The 15,733-nt window shown below is 37.1% G+C and overlaps 1 protein-coding gene across 2 annotated transcripts in view; it reads left to right on the top strand.

Annotated features, from left to right (window-relative positions):
* Positions 1-15,733, top strand: part of GALNT17 (polypeptide N-acetylgalactosaminyltransferase 17) — a 481,494-nt gene that overhangs the window by 172,932 nt on the left and 292,829 nt on the right. The window lies entirely within an intron of this gene.

Genomic DNA, 15,733 nt, shown 5'->3' with positions numbered 1-15,733 from the left:
GTAGAGATAGTAGCCAGTAAAATCTTAGTATATTTTGAGTCTAGTTTCCATACAAATTATGAGCACTTGATTTATTGTTTTTGTCCCTTTGCATTTAATATTATTCCATGAGCATTTTCTGATATTATTATGATCATTATCTCCATTGTTGGGAATTTATTTTCAATTTTTCGGTATTATAACTGACATTTTGATGATGTTCTTTCCACTCAAATCTTATATGTATTGATTTGATGTTTATTCTTTTAATCCACACTTCTAAAAGTATAATCCTTAGGCCACATTGTAGGACTACTCTGGAGGCTTTAGATATATACTGTGATAGTTTTCTTCAGAAACTTTATAGTAATCTCTGCTCCTACTGGAAGTTTACTTGACTCTTCCAAAACTGAGTACTAGCATTTAAAAATGCTTTGCCAAGATAATAGATGAGAAAGTACATGTTTCAACTTACACTGTTTTGTTTGAGATTCTTACCTTTTAAACAGCTTATTTGTATCTTGGTTGTCTTATGAAAGGTCTTTGGTCTGTGTACTCAGATTTAAGAATGATTTATTTTCTCCTTGTTGTAAGAGAGAAAAGAGATTGGTTATAGAATCAAAATGCTGCAGGAAAACCTGTTTTCTAGGCAGGAGTCTGCCTTGGTTTCTCAAACAGATTCTTTGTTTCCTGTTAGATTTGTAGTGTCTCTCTTTTTCCATTTAGAGTGTGCCCTTACTTAGAGTAGCTTATTTCTTTTTCTAATGGATTTTGTACAAATCAGTTAAATATCCTGGTTACTGAGAAAAATAGATTGAAGATAAAGAAAATTATCTTAAATAGATTTAAAATTGTAGCATTAACCAAAAAACCTGTTAAATCTTTGTCTGCCTAATAAGCATATATTCATTTTGATTCACTAGGAAAACATACATCACCCCTGTTGGAAGCTGTTTTGTGTTCCTGGACCTTTGCTCTCAGAAATATCTGGCTGTTTTCATTCCTGGTGCTCCCTGATTATCCTTTTTTATTTGGATGTCAGCAAATAAACAAAGCCATATTTTTTGCACTCCTATGAGAACGAAAATGCTTACAACATGGGGTTTACTGGAAGTAGGTCTGTTGGAAAAATACCAGTGAATACCTATTATGTGCCAGATAATTTTCCCCATGCAAGAGGTGAAAACTGGTTAAGACAGTTCTTGCCTGATTCCTTCTTGTCAAGGGAGGAGACAGACATGCAGGAAGGTTCAGCACGGTGTGATCTGAGTGCTGTGTCAGGCTAGGGATACACACTGCATGTGCAGAGAGGATCTGGGAAAATTTCCTGCTTGAGGTTAATTTTGAAGGATCATCAAGGATTGAAAAATTGACAAGGGGAGAGGGATAAGGATGGGCCAGGCAGTGGAACGGCAACAAGAGCAGAGTTGGGGGTGCAAATAAAAACATGGGCTTCTCAGGTAGGAATGTATAGCTCAATAGTGCTCTGTAGTGTAGCATGTGTTCTGAATTTACCACTTCTGTGTGGTCCCTCCTGAACCTTTCCTAAGATGATAGAAAAGAACTAGAGAGGAAGGTAATCTATAAGGGACAACTAAGCAGATTAGATAATGACAGCTGGAAAGAGACATCTACAAAGTTTTAGAAGATGGAAAAAGGATGGAGGAATGATAACTGACCTAGCAGACGGTGTGAGGCTGAGACCCACCCTCCTGATATGATGAGAAGTGGTGATAAGAGCAGAAGAATGAAGCCTAGTCACACCTTAGAACCCCGAGACTCAGGAATTGGAGGTGCTGGATACTTCTGATGGCCGGGAGAGAGATTTGAGTAGAGGGATTGCAACTATATTCCAAGATCCATTCTTCAACTCCATACAGCCAGAGATTGTCCTTCCCGACCTGGTGGAATATGGGAGGTCTACTTTCTAGAGAAGGTGAACTCTGGGCTTTAATTCATAAAATGTAGCCTAGGGCAGAGGATAAAACAGATCACTAAATGAGGACACTCTCAGCCTCATAATAATACCCAAACTTCTACACCCTCATAGTCAAGAGTTTGAAGAATCCACTCTAAGAAAACCATCCAGACTAAGAGAAAAGCCAAAAGATCTGATAGTTGCCCCCACCTCCAACGTGGCTGGGTTCTGCTGATTGACTGTTAGTGAGGTGTGCCTGTTGTAAAGCTTCATCCATAGGTGTCTTACTCTAAAATAAGAAAGGGGAGCCAGGATCCCCAGACATCTCAGGGAAGTCTCTATTATAAAAGGCCTTAACAAAGACAATAATGGAAAAGGCATTTGGAGGAAACAGAGACTACAAACTTTAAAACTATAATTAGTGACTTAGATCATGGAATGTGTTGTTTAATCCACAAAACAAGAACAAAATACTATGTTAAACTAATAATCAGAAAATTTAAAAGAAATCTTGAAAGTTAAAAATAAGATAAATAATTCAATAGAAGTTCAGAAGATAACATTGAGGCAATCTTCTGAAAGATTGAAAAGGAAAGAAAAATAAGAAGGAAAAGATTAAAAAAGAATTCGATCAGGCCAGCAGAATTATCAGAGAGAATAGAGAAAACAGAGAGAAGAAAATTGTTAAACAGATGATACAAGAAAATTTCCCCTAACTATAGAACATGGGCTTTCAGATGAATGAAAAGAAAAAATTAATTAAATCCACACCAACAAATGTAAATATAAAATTTAAGAACAACTTGGTTAAGGGGGGGAGAAGTAGGGGGGTATTAAGATTAACATGCATGGGGGGGTAGGAGAAAAGGGAGGGCTGTACAACACAGAGAAGGCAAGTAGTGATTCTACAACATTTTGCTATGCTGATGGACAGTGACTGTAAAGGGGTTTATAGGGGAGACCTGGTATAGGGGAGAGCCTAGTAAACATAATATTCGTCATGTAAGTGTAGATTAGTGATAGCAAAAAAAAAAAAAAAAAAGGGCAGTTCCTGTGTGGTAACCTCCAACGAGTTCTACACAAGGGTATAAAGGGCATATAAAAGTGTAGGCAAAGGGTCTGTTTGTGTTTATACAGAGGATCAAAGCCTAATTGGGCTACCCCGAAAATGAACTAAGATACGATATGAAAAAGAACTTCCAACATCTGCACCCTCTGGAAGACTCATGCCAGAAGATGATCATCAAAAAACCCCAACAAAGATCCACGCACTGCTACAGCTGTAGATGCACTCATCCCACCAGTTCCTGGACCTGCCATGGGAATGAGGAAGGAGATATCTAAGCTGGCCTGTGCATACAGTAAAACAACAAAATTGGACTGGATCTATACTGTTGGAACTCAACCAAGAATTTGGAGAAGTGCAAATTGTAGTGCTCCAAAGTCTTACAACTACAAACTATTTATTGTTAAAAGAACATATGGCATGTGAACAGTCCCCAGGAATGGGTTGTTTTAATTTGTCTGATTTCTCTCAGACTGTTCAAGTTCAGTTGGACAATATCCACCATATCATAGATAAGTTTTCACAAATGCCTAAGGTGCCTAACTGGTTTTCTTTGTTTCACTGCAGATGGCTGGTAATTACAGATATGCTTTGGTTATGTAACTATACTCCTATTATGTTAATGTGTGTGTGCAATTTAAGTAGTAGCTTAAAACCTATACATGCTGAAGTTACTCTACAAGAAGATATATCAAAGAAATAATCAATCTTCCCATGTTTTCTTCCGCCTGCTACTTCTATAGCTTTTCTTCTTCCCTCCTAATTACAACCCTTAAATAGAATTCGTGCCTCATATCAAATTTACCGAGTATCATAATTCTTCCAAGTGGTAAAGATACCTCAAGACAAATGCTGGGCATAGAAGCCACAGGGCATAAATATGCAAAGAAGTAAAAAGCTAACTTTTTCAAACAATAAGGCTTCTCTCTCACTTACCAACTTCACATTTCCCTGTATGGCCCCGGAAGATGACTGGTTAGCCAGAGACGGGTAAGATTCCTCAAGGGAGGAACAACCTAAGACAGGCACAGTCGCAGGGGGGCCATCAGGTGAGAAATTGGGGATCAACAGAGGTGAGGCTTAGAACCTCACCCCCCCGTTCTGAGAGAAATCTTCTGCATACGTGGATGTTTTATTGCCCTGGTCTAGCTTGGACTAACACATAGTCTACAGGCACACACCTGATCATCTACATGTGCTCTCTTACAACACTAAACTATGTTTTCTACCTTTATCTTGTATCTACCTACCACTTCAGCATTTTATTAAAAATAATAATAATAAAGAGAGAAATGTGGTATCCACATATAAATCAAGTATAAAAACCAAATGAGTATTCATATTTGAACTGACTGTTTATAGTTCATAATGCATGAGCAAAACCGAAAGTTTCTGTGATGACTGCCCTTGTACTGTTCACTATGTAACTTATTCATTATGTAAGAATTTGTTCTACATGTAAAAACTTGTTTGTTATGCCTCAGAAGATTGGAGACTGACAAAAATTAGGCTTGGGGTGGAATAATGATTGTGCATTGAGCATTGACTCCCCTATACAGAATTTTATTGTCGTTAACAACCATTTGATCAATAAATATGAGAGATGCCCTCACAAAAAAAAAAAAAAAAAAAAAAAAAAAAAAGGACAGACTTCCAATGGTAAAATAAATTAGTAACCGGGATGTAATGTATAGCATAAGGAATATAGTCAAGATATTGTAACAGCCTGGTAGGGTGATAGCTGGAACCTAGAATTATGTATATAAATGTTCTACCACTGTGTTGTACACTTGAAACTCATGTAATGTAATACTGTGTGTCAACTACCCTTCAATAAAAAAAAAATAATTATTAAAAAAAAAAAAAAGAACAACTTGGTTGAAGATACAGTTAGTATGATCTTTCAGAGAGAAAATGTAGATCAAGTACAGTTGCTATTGATTTCTCAGTAGCACAGCAACATTGAAAACGAGAAGACAAATTGAAAAAATTTTTTCAACTTAGAACTTTCTGTAGTCTGTCATAGAATACTTTTTACCAAGAGCAAGTATGAAATAAATACATTACATGTATGTGTGGCCTCAACAATATTACCTTCCCTACATCTGTTTTCAAGAAGTTACTCAAGAATATGCTCCAGTAAAACAAGGGAGTAAAGAAAGAATGAGAATAACAAGATTGAGGAAATGGGATTCCAACAGGAGAGTACTAAAGGCAGATCCTAGAAAGCTGATAAAGGGATGTGCCAGGGTAACACTGCAGGGTGACAGCTGTGTAGCAGGCCAGGAGATCAGCCATTCAACATTGAAACAGGAGGATGAAGGGCTGTAGGAGGCATGTCTCCAAAGGGGCCTAGGAGACAGAATTATTTGATTACCTAGTATTTCTGACAGCTTTAAGACTATGCATATAATTTAGATATAATTGACATACTTTATATTAGTTTCAGGTGTACAACATAATGATTCAATATTTATATACACTGTGAAATGATCACTACAGTAAGTTTAGTTAACATCTTTCACCATACATGGTTACAGAATTTTTTTCTTAGAATGAGAACTTTTAAGATCTAATCTCCTAGCAATTTTTAAATATACAGTATGGTATTATTAACTACAGTATCCATGCTGTGTATTACATCTGCAGGACTTACTTATTTTATAACCGTAAATTTGTAGTTTTTGACTCCGTTTATCCATTTGATCCATCCCCCACCCTCACCTCTAGCAACCACCAGACTGTTCCCTGTATCTGTGAGCTTGTTTTTTGTTTTTCTGTTTTTCAGATTCTGCATATAAAATCATATGGTATTTGTCTTTCTCTGACTTATTTCATTTAGTATAATGCCCTCAAGGTCCTTCCATGTTGCCACAAATGGCAAGATTTCATTCCTTTTTATGGCTGAATAGTATTCGTTACAGATATATACCACATTTTCTTTATCCATTCAGCCATTAATGGACACTTCAGTTCTTTCCATATCTTGGCTATTGTAAATAATGCTGCAGTGAACATGAGGGTGCAGATATTTTTTCAAATTAAGGTTTTTGTTTCCTTTGGATAAATACCCAGAAGTGGAATTGCTAGATCATATGGTAGTTCTATTTTTAATTTTTTGAGGAAACTCATACTGTTTTCCATTGTGGCTGCATCAATTTACATTCTCACTAACAGTGCATAAGGGTTCCATTTTCTCTATATCCTCACCAACACTTGTTATTTCTTATCTTTTTGATAAAGCTATTCTAACAGGTATGTGGTTGTATCTTATGTGGTTTCCATTTGTATTTTCCTGATAATTAGTACTGTTGAGCATCTTCTCCTGTACCTGTTGGCAGTCTGTTTTGTCTGGAAAAATGTCAATTCAGATCTTCTGCCCATTTTTTAATCAGATTTTTTTTGCTATTGAGATATATGAGTTCTTTATATTTTTTTCAGGTTTTGATTTTTTTTTCAGTTTTATATTTATCAGATGTATGATTTGCGACTATTTTCCCCATTCAATAGATTGCCTTTTCATTTTGTTGATGGTTTCTTTTTCTGTGCAGATGCCTTTTAGTTTGATGTAGTCCTACTTGTTTATTTTTGCTTTTGCAAAATTTTGCCTTTGCAATATTTTTTTTTCCATTCTTTCAGAAGTTTGGGACTAAATCAGTGATAGACACAGGAAAAAAGAACTTGCAAAAAAAGCAAAGCAATTATTAGATACAGAGAAAACAAAAATTCCTGAAGAAATGATGTAATTCCATACATTCTGTAGCTCAACTGTGAAAAGTTTGTAGTTATGTAAATGTAAATATCGAATATTTAATCACAAATTATGGTATAATATATTGGAAGAAGGAGGAAGTAAAATGTGTGTGTCAAGTGTAGGTAATAGAAAATTAAATTTTCATTTTAAGACAAAATCAATTGAAAATGTCTAAAATTTAAACATCAAGTAATAGCATAATTATGTTTTTAGAAACATGAAGAATACAGAAGTGGAATGAGACTGTATATAGTTTAATAAAATAATTTTAAGTAAGCAATAATGTAAATCTATACAAAAAAATTAAGCACAGGATTGGAAGGATGGAAGTTAGTGGAAGAAAGAGTTGGAGAATCAGACCTGACCACAGTTGCCTTTTTTTATTATTCTGGCTGCTATATGAAGGATGAATTTGAAGGTGGAGTTAGAGATGAAACTGAGAGCTTGCCTATAGACCATATATGGTAACCAGAAGCACCGTAAATTCTGGGCTCCACAGCAAAAGTTACCAAATTAACCTCTGTCAATTACCAATTAGTCCCTGTCATCAATGAGTGGCAAGAGTCTTGCCGGTAGAAACTGTTTCTCTGATATTGGAGCCCTGGGGATACAAAGGGAGGCCACTGTCTGAAGCATGGCAGTTTTCTTCCTTCTGTGCCATCCACACCCAGGAGAATTGATCCTGCCAGGGGCAAGATCCCTCTTGGGAAACTCCCAAAGAGCTCTCCCTAGTTTAGTGGGTTTAAATTGGCTAATTTCAGTGAAATTTTATACAGAACCTCAAGTTGCTTTAATACATATTGTTTTATTACATATGACTCTTGAGAAAATTATTTCTCTTCTAAATAATGAATCAATTTTTAGGTAGTAGTGGGATTAACCATTTGTTTGTCATATTTAATGCAAATAGATCCCAAAATGTTGTCTTCCATTTTACTTTAATTGTGTGATTTTTCTTTTCTTGCACTGGACAAATATTTTAAAATTGTATGAATTCCAAACAGTCAATCTTTCCGGTTTCATTCCTCCACCGCTTTAAAGCTAAGAGAGAGATCATCCCTCAAAATACTTAAAAATATTCCATTCTATCTTGTGTTGCTTTTCCATGACTTATATTTTACTCCTTCATCTACCTAGAATTTATTTTAGATTATAGTACAAGGTATGTATCTTTTGTTTAAAATGTATGTCCATTTTTTTCAAAGTAGCTTTTTAAAAATAATTTTTGTAAATAGCTCTTTCTTTATTTGGAGGTGCTAAGTGTAACAAATGTTGTGCTTTTCAGTGGATTTGTTTCCTAGTCTTTATGCTATTCCTTTGGTGTATAGTTCCCTTTTTTCTTTCTTTTTTTTTTTTCCTTTATTTCATTGTTTTTTAAGAACTATTAAAAATTTCTGACTGAAGTCTTCAATCTGCCAAGCACTGTACTGGCAACATGGAGAAGAAGAGCGAGGCATACCTTGGCCCCGAGGAAATCAGAGAGAATGGGGGAGGCAGGGGACTCTTCACAATCCTTTGGGTTGCTTGCAGAGGGCCTCAGAAGCTAAGATAAGGGGATGAGCAGCACTGGGATACTCAGAGGGCAGCACAGAGGTGATCTGGGTCTTAATGGTGAGCGGGAATTTTTTGTCTAAGGAGAAGGTAGAGCATTTACAAGGATAGCATGTGCGGGAGGACTGGAAAGTCCTTGGATTTCAGGATAAGGGAATAGCACAAAAACTTTTGACTGGAACAGAGTTTCCAGGACAGATATAGAGGAAGAGAGGTTGGAGGGGAAGTAGGAGGCTGGCTTATAAAGCACCTCATACTACCAGCCTGTGTTGGGGCAGGGACTTTATTGTTACAGACAACAATACAGAACTTCAGGCAAGAGGGTACTTCTTTAAAAGATCCCACTTTAAAAAATAATGATTAGCTGTGTCAGGAATATGGAGGATGGGTCAAAGGAGGTGAAGGCTGGCAGTAGGATGGCTAAATATGTCTCTTTGTCATCCATACCCAACATGTGTTGAGTGCTTGACATTGCCCAATAAAGATGAGGATTTCTAATAATAGAGTGTCTTTTATTATTATCATACTATTTTTAGGAAAAGTGTTTCTCTGTAACAAACCAAGGACTAGGCAGGGATGGAGTAAGAGAACTAGATTCAAGAAATCAGCGAGATGAGTCAGTTAATTGGATAGGGATGAAGTGGGTGCAATCAGAAGTTTCTAGCTTGGGAGACAGAATAGAAGTGATTTCATTAACTGGGAGAGAGAATACTGCAGAGGTTTGTGTTTTATGGGGGAGATTGCAGTTCTGCTTGTCCAGGATTCCCCATATGAAGTAACCACGTGAGATGAATCTGTACTGCTTATTAATTCATTATTTGCCTATGTGTGTGTGAATGAGGAGGTGACATTTGATGATACTAGAAGCCAGATAAGACTTTGTAAACCTCCACTCCTTTTCCTTCCCGAGATATACCATTCTATATCTTATCATGACATATTAATTATCTGCTTGCCCAATTATCTTGTAATATGTGGGAGTGACCACCTAGCAGCCAAGAACCCTGTCTGTGCCTATTAAAGCCACTGCAGAGATCCCTGAACACATTTTATGGCTTGTCTCCTCCTCCTCCCAGAGCATGTAGGTAATTTATGGGCAGTTTCTATTGCTGTTATCTTCAATTTCTCCTTTGGCCTCCTGCTTATAAATCCAGATGTCAAGTTTCTTTGGAATTCATTTTTGCTCCACTCAGAAAGCCTCCTCTTTTCCTTTACCACCACAAATTATAACCTGTTACATTCCGATGTCCACTTTGAACACATATGACATCAGACTTCTGTGCACCATCTTCATGTCATGTCCAGCTGACAGCTGCACATTTGGTCACTGCAGAGATCTGGGAATCACCCAAGTCCAGCGGGTATTCTAGGTGGAGTCTGTTTGCATATTTAAGTTGTATAATTATAATCACCCCACTCAGGTTTTCCTCATGAAAAGGAAACATCTGATTATTGAAACCGTGACTGTTTTGTTTTTAGTTTTTGTTTGTTTTTCCCTGAATCATTCTTCCGACATTAGATATCCTGTGTCTCACAGGTTGGTTTTCAAGTAGAGTGAAAGCACCTTACGGAAGGCCAAGAATCCTATGTCAAACTTTCTCTGTCATAGATATGAGCACAGAGGGTAGCTGTCCAATAAATACTTGTTGGTTGAAGTAATAAATAGGGACATGCTTAGGAGTGTCTCTAAATCACTAACCACTATAATTATTCCCTTTTATTGACTGCCTTTTATGTTTTTGTCACTGTGCTGCATGTTTTATTGATCTTGTTTAAATTTAACCACTCTCTGAAGTAGCTGTTACTATCTCTGTTTTATAAATGAGAAAAGGGATCTGGAGAGGTCCAGCAACCTGCCTGAGGTCACACAGCTAGTAAGCACGGGAGCTTGGATTCATACCTGGTGGTGTGTGTCTCCTAGGCCTGTGCACTGCTTCCCACACCAGGGTGCCTCCAGACACTGCCCTGTCTGTCCTTCCATATCACTGAATGGAGCCTTCTATTCCACACCAGTACCTCTCATAGGTAAGGAAATTCTGAGTCTTAGCAGTGGGCAGCTTTCTTTGGGGACTCACGTGTGCATGTGTGTGCCTGGGCATTTCTTAGTTTTCTTCTTGTGCACCCTTTTACTTCTTCCAACTAGAACAAAATTCCTCTCCCCAAGGGGCTGTGTCTTGAATTTGACCGAGTGTGGTCCATGAAGGCCTCCTACTAGGTAGCATATATAGTTGAAACCCTGTATAAGGGATGAAGTATTTGTTTTTTGTAAAACTCAGGAAAAATAAATAGTGTAATATGATTAAGTCTAGGATATCTTACTCTAGAATTGATTTAATGTAAAGGCATAACCAGGAGGAACTTCTTTTACTGAAGCCAGATGTCCCCCAGCTGAGGAGTGGTAGGGTGATGGTAAATATGCAAGGCAGGGGGTGCCCTGCCTTTTAATATATGAGGATGATGATTCCTGGAATGTTTATAGTGAATGTTGATCCTACTCTCATGGGTTCTGTAGTTCTGAAGAGCATGTCTGGGTCACTTAAAAACTTTAACAAGAGAGTTTTCGATAGAGGTCAAGAGCATGGACTTGGAAATCTGTCTGAGTTCCAGTCCTAGACTTGCCCCTTAATAGCTATGCGACCTTGGGTGAGTTATTTAATCTTTCAGTGCCTCAGTTTCCTTGTGTATAAAATGGCAATATAATAATACTTACTTCATGGAATGGTAATGGGGAGTAAATCAGTTATTGCATGTGAACTTCATAGACTGGTGATAACCAGACATTAGTCTAAGCTCTTCTCACATATTACTGATGTCTGATCAATAAGTGTTCTCTGTGGTTATTTTTTATTTATTTATACTATACTTTTTTTATTTTTTATTTTGTTATCATTAATCTACAATTACATGAAGAACATTATGTTTACTAGGCTCTCCCCTACCCCAAGTTCCCCCCACAAACCCTATTATAGTCACTGTCCATCAGCATAATAAGATGTTGTAGAATCACTACTTGTCCTCTCTGTGTTGCACAGCCCTCCGCTTTCCCCCACCCCCTACATTATACATGCTAATCATAATACCCCCTTTCTTCTTACTCACCCTTATCCCTCCCTACCCTCCCATTCTCCCCAGTCTCTTTCCCTTTGGTAACTGTTAGTCCATTCTTGGGTTGTGTGATTCTGCTGATGTTTTGTTCCTTCAGTCTTTCCTTTGTTCTTATACTCCACAGATGAGTGAAATCATTTGGTATTTCTCTTTCTCTGCTTGGCTTATTTCACTGAGCATAATACCCTCTAGCTCCATCCATGTTGTTGCAAATGGTAGGATTTGTTTTCTTCTTATGGCTAAATAATATTCCATTGTGTATATGTACCACATTTTCTTTAACCTTTCATCTACTGATGGACACTTAGGTTGCTTCCATATCTTGGCTATTGTAAATAGTGCTGCAATAAACATAGGGGTGCATCGGTCTTTTTCAAACTGGAGTGCTGCATTCTTAGGGTAAATTCCTAGAAGTGGAATTCCTGGGTCAAATGGTAAGTCTATTTTGAGCATTTTGAGGATCCTCCATACTGCTTTCCACAGTGGTTGAACTGATTTACATTCCCACCAGCAGTGTAGGAGGGTTCCCCTTTCTCCACAACCTCACCAACATTTGTTGTTGTTTGTCTTCTGGATGTTGGCCATCCTAACTGGTGTGAGGTTATATCTCATTGTGGTTTTAATTAGCATTTCTCTGATAACTAGTGATGTGCAGCATCTTTTCATGTGTCTGTTGGCCATCTGAATTTCTTCTTTAGAGAACTGTCTGTTCAGCTCCTCTGCCCATTTTTTAATTGGATTATTTGCTTTTTGTTTGTTGACGTGCGTGAGCTACTTATATATTTTGGATGTCAAGCCTTTATCGGATCTGTCATTTATGAATATATTCTCCCATACGGTATGGTGCCTTTTTGTTCTATTGATGGTGTCCTTTGCTGTACAGAAGCTTTTCAGCTTGATATAGTCCCACCTGTTCACTTCTGCTTTTGTTTCCCTTGCCCAGGGAGATATGTTCATGAAGAAGTTGCTCATGTTTATGTCCAAGAGATTTTTGCCTATGTTTTTTTCTAAGAGTTTCATGGTTTCATGACTTACATTCAGGTCTTTGATCCATTTTGAATTTACTTTTTGTATGGGGTTAGACAGTGATCCAGTTTCATTCTCTTACATGTAGCTGTCCAGTTTTGCCAGCACCATCTGCTGAAGAGACTGTCATTTCCCCATTGTATGTCCATGGCTCCTTTATCGGATATTAATTGATCATATATGTTTGGGTTGATGTCTGGAGTCTCTAATCTGTTCCACTGGTCTGTGGCTCTGTTCTTGTGCCAGTACCAAATTGTCTTGATTACTATGGCTTTGTAGTAGAGCTTGAAGTTGGGGAGTGAGATCCCCCCTACTTTATTCTTCTTTCTCAGGATTGCTTAGGCTATTTGGGGTCTTTGGTGTTTCCATATGAATTTTTGAACTATTTATTCCAGTTCATTGAAGAACGTTGTTGGTAATTTGATAAGGATTGCATCAAATCTGTATATTGCTTTGGGCAGGATGGCCATTTTGACTATATTAATGCTTCCTAGCCAAGAGCATGGGATGAGTTTCCATTTGTTAGTGTCCTCTCTAATTTCTCTTAAGAGTGTCTTATAGTTTTCAGGGTATAGGTCTTTCACTTCCTTGGTTAGGTTTATTCCTAGGTATTTTGTTCTTTTTGATGCAATTGTGAATGGAATTGTTTTCCTGATTTCTCTTTCTGTTGGTTCATTGTTAGTGTATAGGAAAGCCACAGATTTCTGTGTGCTAATTTTGTATCCTGCAACTTTGCTGTATTCCAGTATCAGTTCTAGTAGTTTTGGAGTGGAGTCTTTAGGGATTTTTATGTACAATATCATGTCATCTGCAAATAGTGACAGTTTAACTTCTTCTTTACCAATCTGGATTCCTTGTATTTCTTTGTTTTGTCTAATTGCCGTGGCTAGGACCTCCAGTACTATGTTAAATAACAGTGGGGAGAGTGGACATCCCTGTCTTTTTCCCAATCTCAGAGGAAAAGCTTTCAGCCTCTCGCTGTTCAGTATGATGTTGGCTGTGGGTTTATCATATATGGCCTTTATTATATTGAGGTACTTGCCCTCTATTCCCATTTTGCTGAGGGTTCTTATCATGAATGGATGTTGAATTTTGTTGAATGCTTTTTCAGCATCTATGGAGATGATCATGTGGTTTTTGTCTTTCTTTTTATTTATGTGGTGGATGATGTTGATGGATTTTCAAATGTTGTACCATCCTTGCATCCCTGGGATGAATCCCACTTGGTTGTCATGTATGATCCTTTTGATATATTTTTGAATTCGGTTTGCTAATATTTTATTGAATATTTTTGCATCTATGTTCATCAGGGATATTGGTCTGTAATTTTCTTTTTTGGTGGGGTCTTTGCCTGGTTTTGGTATTAGGGTGATGTTGACTTCATAGAATGAGTTTGGTAGTATTCCCTCCTCTTCTACTTTTTGGAAAACCTTAAGGAGAATGGGTATTATGTCTTCTCTGTTATGTCTGATAAAATTCCGAGGTAAATCCATCTGGCCCGGGGGTTTTGTTCTTGGGTAGTTTTTTGATTACCGCTTCAATTTCTTTGCTGGTAATTGGTTTGTTTAGATTTTGTGTTTCTTCCTTGGTCAGTCTTTGAAGGTTGTATTTTTCTAGGAAGTTGTCTATTTCTTCTAGGTTTTCCAGCTTGTTAGCATATAGGTTTTCATAGTAGTCTCTAATAATTCTTTGTATTTCTGTTGAGTCTGTCATGATGTTTCCTTTCTCGTTTCTGATTCTGTTGATGTGTGTTGATTCTCTTTTTCTCTTAATAAGTCTGGCTAGAGGCTTACCTATTTTGTTTATTTTCTCAAAGAACCACCTCTTGGTTTCATTGATTTTTTTCTATTGTTTTATTCTTCTCAATTTTATTTATTTCTTCTCTGATCTTTATTATGTCCCTCCTGCTGATTTAGGCCTCATTTGTTCTTCTTTTTCCAATTTTGATAATTGTGATGTTAGACTATTCATTTGGGTTTGCTCTTACTTCTTTAAATATGCCTGGATGGCTATATACTTTCCTCTTAAGACTGCTTTCGCTGCATCCCACAGAAGTTGGGGCTTTGTGTTGTTGTTGTCATTTATTTCCATATATTGTTGGATGTCCATTTTAATTTGGTCATTGATCCATTGACTATTTAGAAGCATGTTGTTAAGCCTCCATGTGTTTGTGAGCCTTTTTGCTTTCTTTGTACAATTTATTTCTAGTTTTATACCTTTGTGGTCTGAAAAGTTGGTTGGTAGAATTTCAATCTTTTTGAATTTATTCAGGCTCTTTTTGTGGCCTAGTATGTGATCTATTCTGGAGAATGTTCCATGTGCACTTGAGAAGAATGTGTATCCTGTTGCTTTCGGATGTAGAATTCTGTAGATGTCTATTAGGTCCATCTGTTCTTTGGTGTTGTTCAGTGCCTCTGTGTCCTTACTTATTTTGTGTCTGGTGGATCTGTCCTTTGGAGTGAGTGGTGTGTTAAAGTCTCCCAAAATGAATGCATTGCATTCTCTTTCCTCCTTTAATTCTGTTAGTATTTGTTTCCCATATATTGGTGCTCCTGTATTGGGTGAATATATATTTTTAATGGTTATATTCTCTTGTTGGTCTGAGTCCTTTATCATTATGTAATGTCCTTCTTTATCTCATTACTTTCTTTGTTTTGAAGTCTATTTTGTCTGATGCTAGTACTGCAACACCTGCTTTTTTCTCCCTATTGTTTGCATGAAATACCTTTTTCCATTCCTTGACTTTTAATCTGTGCATGTCTTTGGGTTTGAGGTGAGTCTCTTGTAAGCAGCATATAGATGGGTCTTGTTTTTTTATCAATTTATTGACTCTATGTCTTTTGATTGGTGCATTCAGTCCATTTACATTTAGGATGATTATCGATAGGTATGTACTTATTGCCATTGCAGGCTTTAGATTCGTGGTTACCAAAGGTTCCAGGTTACTTTCATTACTATTTAAGAGTCTAACTTAACTCACTTAATATGCTGTTACAAACACAATCTAAAGGTTCTTTTCTTTTTCTCCTCCTTTTTCTTCCTCCTCCATTCTTTATATATTAGGTATCATATTCTGTACTTTTTGTCTATCCCTTGATTGACTTTGGGGATAGTCAATTTAATTTTGCATTTGCCTTGCAATCAGCTGCTCCACCCTCCCTACCGTGGTTTTATTACTTCTGGTGACAGCTATCCAACCCTAGGAACACTTCCATCTATAGCAGTCTCTCCAAAATAGACTGGAGATGGTTTGTGGGAGGTAAACTCACTCAGCTTTTTCTTATCTGGAAATTGTTTAATCCCTCCTTCAAATTTAAATGATAATCTTGCTGGA

The sequence above is a fragment of the Manis pentadactyla genome, chromosome 10, assembly GCF_030020395.1.
Source record: "Manis pentadactyla isolate mManPen7 chromosome 10, mManPen7.hap1, whole genome shotgun sequence".
Lineage (NCBI taxonomy): Eukaryota > Metazoa > Chordata > Mammalia > Pholidota > Manidae > Manis > Manis pentadactyla.
This window is presented reverse-complemented; position numbering and strand designations above follow the sequence as displayed.